The sequence below is a fragment of the Mycteria americana genome, chromosome 6, assembly GCF_035582795.1.
Source record: "Mycteria americana isolate JAX WOST 10 ecotype Jacksonville Zoo and Gardens chromosome 6, USCA_MyAme_1.0, whole genome shotgun sequence".
Classification (NCBI taxonomy): domain Eukaryota; kingdom Metazoa; phylum Chordata; class Aves; order Ciconiiformes; family Ciconiidae; genus Mycteria; species Mycteria americana.
In genome coordinates, this window is record NC_134370.1 from 62550006 (window position 1) to 62556005 (window position 6000).

A 6000-nucleotide genomic window follows, 5' to 3' on the forward strand; every position below is an offset into this window, starting at 1 on the left:
TGCAAGCTTGGGGTGGGAGATGATGGGTGGCAGTAACCATGTGGAAGTAAGGATGTAAACTTCCTCTGTGTGTTAGAGAGATCTGGGCTAGTGGGACAGGCTCATGCCAACGGAGGCTGGACAGACTGCCGCTGAACAGGCACCAGCAGCTCACAGCATGGACACCAAAGATGGCATAGTCAGGGACAAGGGTGTGGACCAGCACCAGGAGTCTGCACACAGGAACAGCGTACCATGCCACCCCTCAATAGCAGGATCTTGCTCCTTTGGGAGAGGACATGTAGTTTTCCTCATCTGCCTACTTAGGTCTGCCTTTGGAAGTGAAAAAGATTGGTTGAAAGATTGCTAGCCCTGGCCTGGTTCCCTTTGTATGCAGACTACTTTGGCTAAAAGGACAGGAGACCCTGTTACAAGGAGAGAACAAGCAATGGCTGTTAACAGCCCAGTGTCTCCAAAGGGAAACCCTTCCCTGGGACTGCCTGTCTCTTACTCCAAATGGCTTCTTGCTCTTGTGGCTCCCAGGCACTGCACCAGATTGTGGAAGGCCCCCATTTTGTCCACCCCTCTCTCTCGCCCTCATGCTCTCATTTCTCTTTTGGCCAATGTCATGGGCCTTTACACTATCAAATCACTTACAGACACTGTTCCCATGGTCGATGAGATTCCCCTGTCACCATTCTGCACAGCAGCTACATCATCCTTTCCTTCCTTCTTTCCTTCTTCCTCTCCTCCCCAGCACCACCACCCTGTCCTTTTTGCCACCTCTTTGTATGGTCACGACAGCGAGGAGAGCTCGGAAGCTGAGCATGACGCTGAGCCTTGGTGCCGCATGGTTAGGAATAAGTGGTCTATGAGAGGCAAGGAGATGGGTCCCTAGAAGATGTGAAGTGGCCGAGACCAAGGTTCAGGCTGTCTGACTGCTTTACTGTTAGCCCCACCAAGTGCAGTGACTGCCTCGGAAAAAGGTGCTTTTGTCAATGTTAATTGTGAACAATTGCTCGGAAGAGCAGGATAAGCTGCAGTTCTGCGGCATGACGACTCCCCGGCTGCTTTGCTGCTTTATGCCCCTTGGCCTGTCGGTGCTGGATGGAGGCTTGTTGGGGGGGAGGAGGAGGTTGTTTTGTGTTCGAAGACATGATGGAAACTGCTACATCCCTTTTTGGCATGGCAATTTTGGAGGGGAAGAACTAAAGCAGCTGCGCTGAGTTCCTGGTGAACATCCTGAGACCTCATTTCCAGAAGCACCTTCCGTGGACCAGAAGCGGAGCTGCCCATCAGCATGGGTGATAGTGCTCTTCCCTGTAGGAAGAGGGGCTCTGGGGTGGCCCTGCCACCACCCCACTGTGTGTGAGGGGAGGAGGAAGAGCAAGTTTGTGGGGAAAACCTCAGTGAGTGCCATAAATCTGTGTGGGGACTGTTTGGAGGCAAAGAGAAATGAGTTCATGCTCCTTCTCCATTTCCAGGACAGATACTTATCATTGCCCTGCCTCTACTAAGAGGAGAGAGCTATCCCTGCTGCCTAGGAACACCAACAGGTCTCAGCCAGCTCTAGGGCAAGCCAGGCCTAATCCCCAGCATGCCCAGGCAGATGTTCCCACCAACCAGCCTCTTTCACCTGCAGTTTTCTCAAGGAGCTTGTGAAAGGAAGCTGGGAGGAATGCTGGTCTGAGCACTGCTGAGAAAGGGCCATGGGGTCTTCCCTGTCCCAGCTGCATCCTGCTCCCTAAAAATTAAAATTGTTAGCACCAACTCAGTCACCCAAGGGTGTCACTGAAATGATGCCTTCTTGGAGGTGAAGGTGCTATTTTGGTGCATGGTACAGATGGCAATCGCATGCCAGGGCTGCAAACTGTGGGCAGTAAAGGTGGCTCCAGCCTTAGGGGCTCATCAGTGACCTCTCTTGTCTTCTCCAGCCATTACTTTTCCTTCCACCCCAGTCTGTCAGGTTGTAAGATGAAAGCTGAAATGTAGCTAAGGGAAGACATGCAACGATCTGCCAGACTGAAAGTCCACCTTGTCTCCCACAAAGCTTACCCATCTGGTCTTTATAAATGTCCCTCAATGCATGTATTTTGGGGGTGAAAAAGAGCCTGGGCTGCCTCATTTCAGACCTGTCCTTGGGACTACAGGGTGTTGAATTGCAGATAGATGACTCTGGGAACATGTGCTGCACAGACAAATGTGAAAAATCTGGAATGCCTTTAGAGAGGCTGCTTGCTTGAGAGACATCGTTAGCTTTGAGCTGTCTGCTTGTCCCCAGGAGTGGGTGGAACAAGGTGAGAAAATATGTGGGGAAATAAAAAAGCCAAGGAAAGGGAAAGGCTGGTTTTAGAAGGCAAGTGAGTATCTTGGGTTGGGAAATCGAGACTGGTTTCGGGAGTGTGGCGTAGAATTTTAAGTAGCACAGTGGATACAAGCAAAAAACAAAAGAAAATAGCAACATACTAGAGCTCCAGGAAAAGTTAGCTATAATGCTGGGCAAATACTGGTTTAAAAAGGAGACAGAAACCAATAAAAGCAAGGGACCATTTATCCAGGTGGAAAACAAAATTGCTAGGGTTTGTGCTTTTTTGTGATTTTTTTTTTTTCTATAAGAAAATACAGCTAAAGGAAGGCCTGAAAAAGTTATGTTTTTTCAGGGCCAGAGACAGAAGTATAATACTACATGAGCTGTTTCCTTTCATGTAAAAGGCTCTTATTTCCCAGAACTCAAATGCTCTTTGAGTTTCCCTGATCTCAGGATATGGTTGAAGAATGCAGACCTGGGTCACCACAAGCCCACAAAACCAGAAGTAGTTCTGCACGCTTGATCAGCAGGCATTCATGTGCCAGTCTGTGTGGAGGCAGTATTTTGTTCAGCAATGTCATCTTAAAAAGTTTTGTTAAATCTTTCTCATTTCCCTCCGATCCCCCCAGGGAGTGTCTACATCCGTTGCCCAACTGTGACTCCCAATGGTTAATGAAAAGGCAATGCAAGTAGCTGAATTTTTGGCGCATCATATGTCCATCTTTGCTTCCTGATCTGGCCAGGAATCAGCTGAACCACTACAGCCATGGCTCGTATCCCATGGTTTTGTAAGAGCTGTAGGTGTGTTATCTGGTTGTAAGGCAGTGGTAAGGATAAACAAGCTGAATAAATGGGGTCCTGGTTGTGATACCATGCCGTAGTGCTCCTCTGATAGCTGGAAGGCTATGGGCATCAACAGGGCTCCTCTGCTATGAGACTCAGCAGGCATGGGCATGCTTTGACACAACCCAAAAGGCTTATTTTCCATTCAGATGCAGTGGCTTTCTGATGGATGGTAGGGTCATGGAGCCTTGGCATAACAGTGCTGTCTCCAGATGAATACCAAAACCAGAAAAAGAGAAAATTCCCCTCTCAGCACTGCTTTCCAAGAATGGACAAACTTGCTTAACTCTAAGGTGCCTTCCCCACCCCCGCCCCGAGGCATCTCTTACATCAATATGCATTAAATGTTTCTTTAAGTAGCTGCTAAGTCCTAAGAAATCTTTTCCCTTTGCTGCTCTCCCTGCAATCACGGATATTGTGTTTCAAGCCTGGAGAAAGTAGATGTTTTCAAAACATCCGTTCTGGCTGGCAGTGTCATAACTGTCGCTGCTCCAAGAGGAATGCAGGAGCATTCCGTCTCTCCTGTGCCTCTTATTGCTTTCCAGTACACTACTGAGCCATGAAACTGCTCCCCAAAAGATGTGATAGGTGTTCCATTGCTTGCAACTTTGAAAAACTGAACCGAGGAAAGAGATAAGAGACCGAAGAGAAAGAAGGACACAATCTTACAGCTTTCTTCAGGTGCTGAGCTAAGTGAGCTGATAGGTTGGTTTCATCTTGTTGGATTGAGTTTCTCACAGACCCAATCTGTGAGACTAAAGGAATGACCATTGGTCCCTCCTCCCACAATTTTAGCATCTCTCCAAGGGGAAAGGAGGCACAACAAATATAACCATCACTTCCTCACACCGTCAGGAGTCCTCTATGGGAACTGATCTCCCGCCCAGCACAAGCGACTGATCCTACAGCTGAAAACTTGAGCAGTTGTTCTGAGGGAGTGTTTAACTGCTGAACTACTGGCTTCTTAGGACAAGGTCCCAGCAGGGAAGGACTGAAATACCTCTAAAGAAAATCACAGCTCTAGGAGGCCCGAATGCCTTCTTGCACACTTTCTCTCGCTCTCTGCTGGCTTCTAACCTCCCCAATCTTTGCTCCTTGATACTTAGATAGCTGAGTTTCTGCATTCACTCCCTTTTCATAGCACAGAAGGCTGGTGAAGCTGTTTGATTTCGATGTGGTGGGTGAGATAAGATTTCTCTCCCCTGCCCTCTTCTTTTTCTCCCTGCGCGGCTCCTGTCCTTGCAGTTCTCAGGACTTGACTAGCAGAGTTTCTAAATGAAGCGAATGTCTTAATGTGAGGTGAATCCCAAGACCACAAACAGTTTGGACTTCAAACAGTGAGAAAATTGGCGCCGAATGATTCCGCACACAAAGCAGAAAACTTTCATTTCCTGCAGGCAGGATGGAATTGACTGTTATATTAAGACTTCAGAAGGAGCACTGCCCTGGAGTAATTTCACTGCTGTCAGGCAGTGTTGACATCTAGATTAACCTCTGTGCAGTGAATTTTACAGCAAAGCTCATTGTAATGCATGTGGGGTATCTCCTGTAAATCCCAGCTGAAGCCCATAGTGTCCCACCCTTCTGCACAGGAGAAAGGGTCAGGGAGCAGCCGCTATCATTTTTGACCCCAGCAGAGCGTGACTCTAACCTCATCCAGGCCAGTTCTGCTGAAACTGATTTTCTGCCATGCTAAAGTGACAGTAGCTCCAGCCTATATATTTTTTTTAATTCCCCAAAGAGGTTTACATCACAAGGCTGACATTTTTTGTCAGTGACAAACAGCTCCTTTCATGTATCCACCCAGCAACACAATCCTAATTAAAAGGCACTAGTTAACCAGTGGCAATTAGCTGCTTGCACTGATTAACTCCAACACATACAACCCTCCCCCCCACAATACTCTGATCAGACGTGATCCAGGACTAAATGGCAAACAAACTCCCAGGTGATGTGAGACGACAGCATCCAATCCTACCCACCAGCCACAGGCACACTATTAACTCTGTCTACCAAACCAAAACTGCATGAATTAAAGAAGTTCACACAGTTCATTCAGTGCAAGTCAGAGGACATTGCAAAAGAAGTCTCTTGACTCCTGAACTGAATGCTCCCACTGTTAAGCTGAAAGTATAGGCCAGACCCCAAGCCCTTTTGTCTTTTGCTGTAAGAGTAGGTCGAGCAGCAAGATTTCCCAGGCAGGAGCAGAACAGCTTCTTCACTCTTGTGTGGGTAGAGACAATCCTGTCTGTGGTTCTCAAGATGCATCTCTGAGATGCACTTTGTGAAATAAACACTAACATCTAAAAAAAAACAGAAGAGGAAGGGAAGGTTTGTTTGTGTGTTTTTGCCACACCTTCTTGTTCATACACTTATTTTCGTACTCAGACTTTGCTCTGCAGTCATCTGCAGGAGGTTCTAGGCAAGAGACAAGATATCAGATGCCGAACAGGTTAGCCACTAACCCTAAGGGCAAAATCTCAATAGTACTTCCAGAAATCTCTTTCAGGGCACACCCACCCACAGCTCTTTGTAGTAGGGTTACTGTTATATTTGTCAAAGGCTTTGGATAGCCTATGAGGAGGGGACGTGCCCATACTACCCCTCATCTTCAGATGGAGTTGTGTGCCCCTGGCATTTCTGTAATCAAGCCCATCAGGAAGATTTCTTCCAACTAACATTTACTATCCCCAGTCAGAATACAGCTGAAAAGGCTACCCAAGGTTATAGAGAAGGTCAAGCTGTTGCTTTGGATTGGAATTTGCTTTGGAAGGAATTTGATGGACCAATTTAACCACCACAGCACATCAAAACCTGGTGGCTTCATTTAAAAAGTAATCAGTATTGTATTTCGCTTTAGACATCCGTGC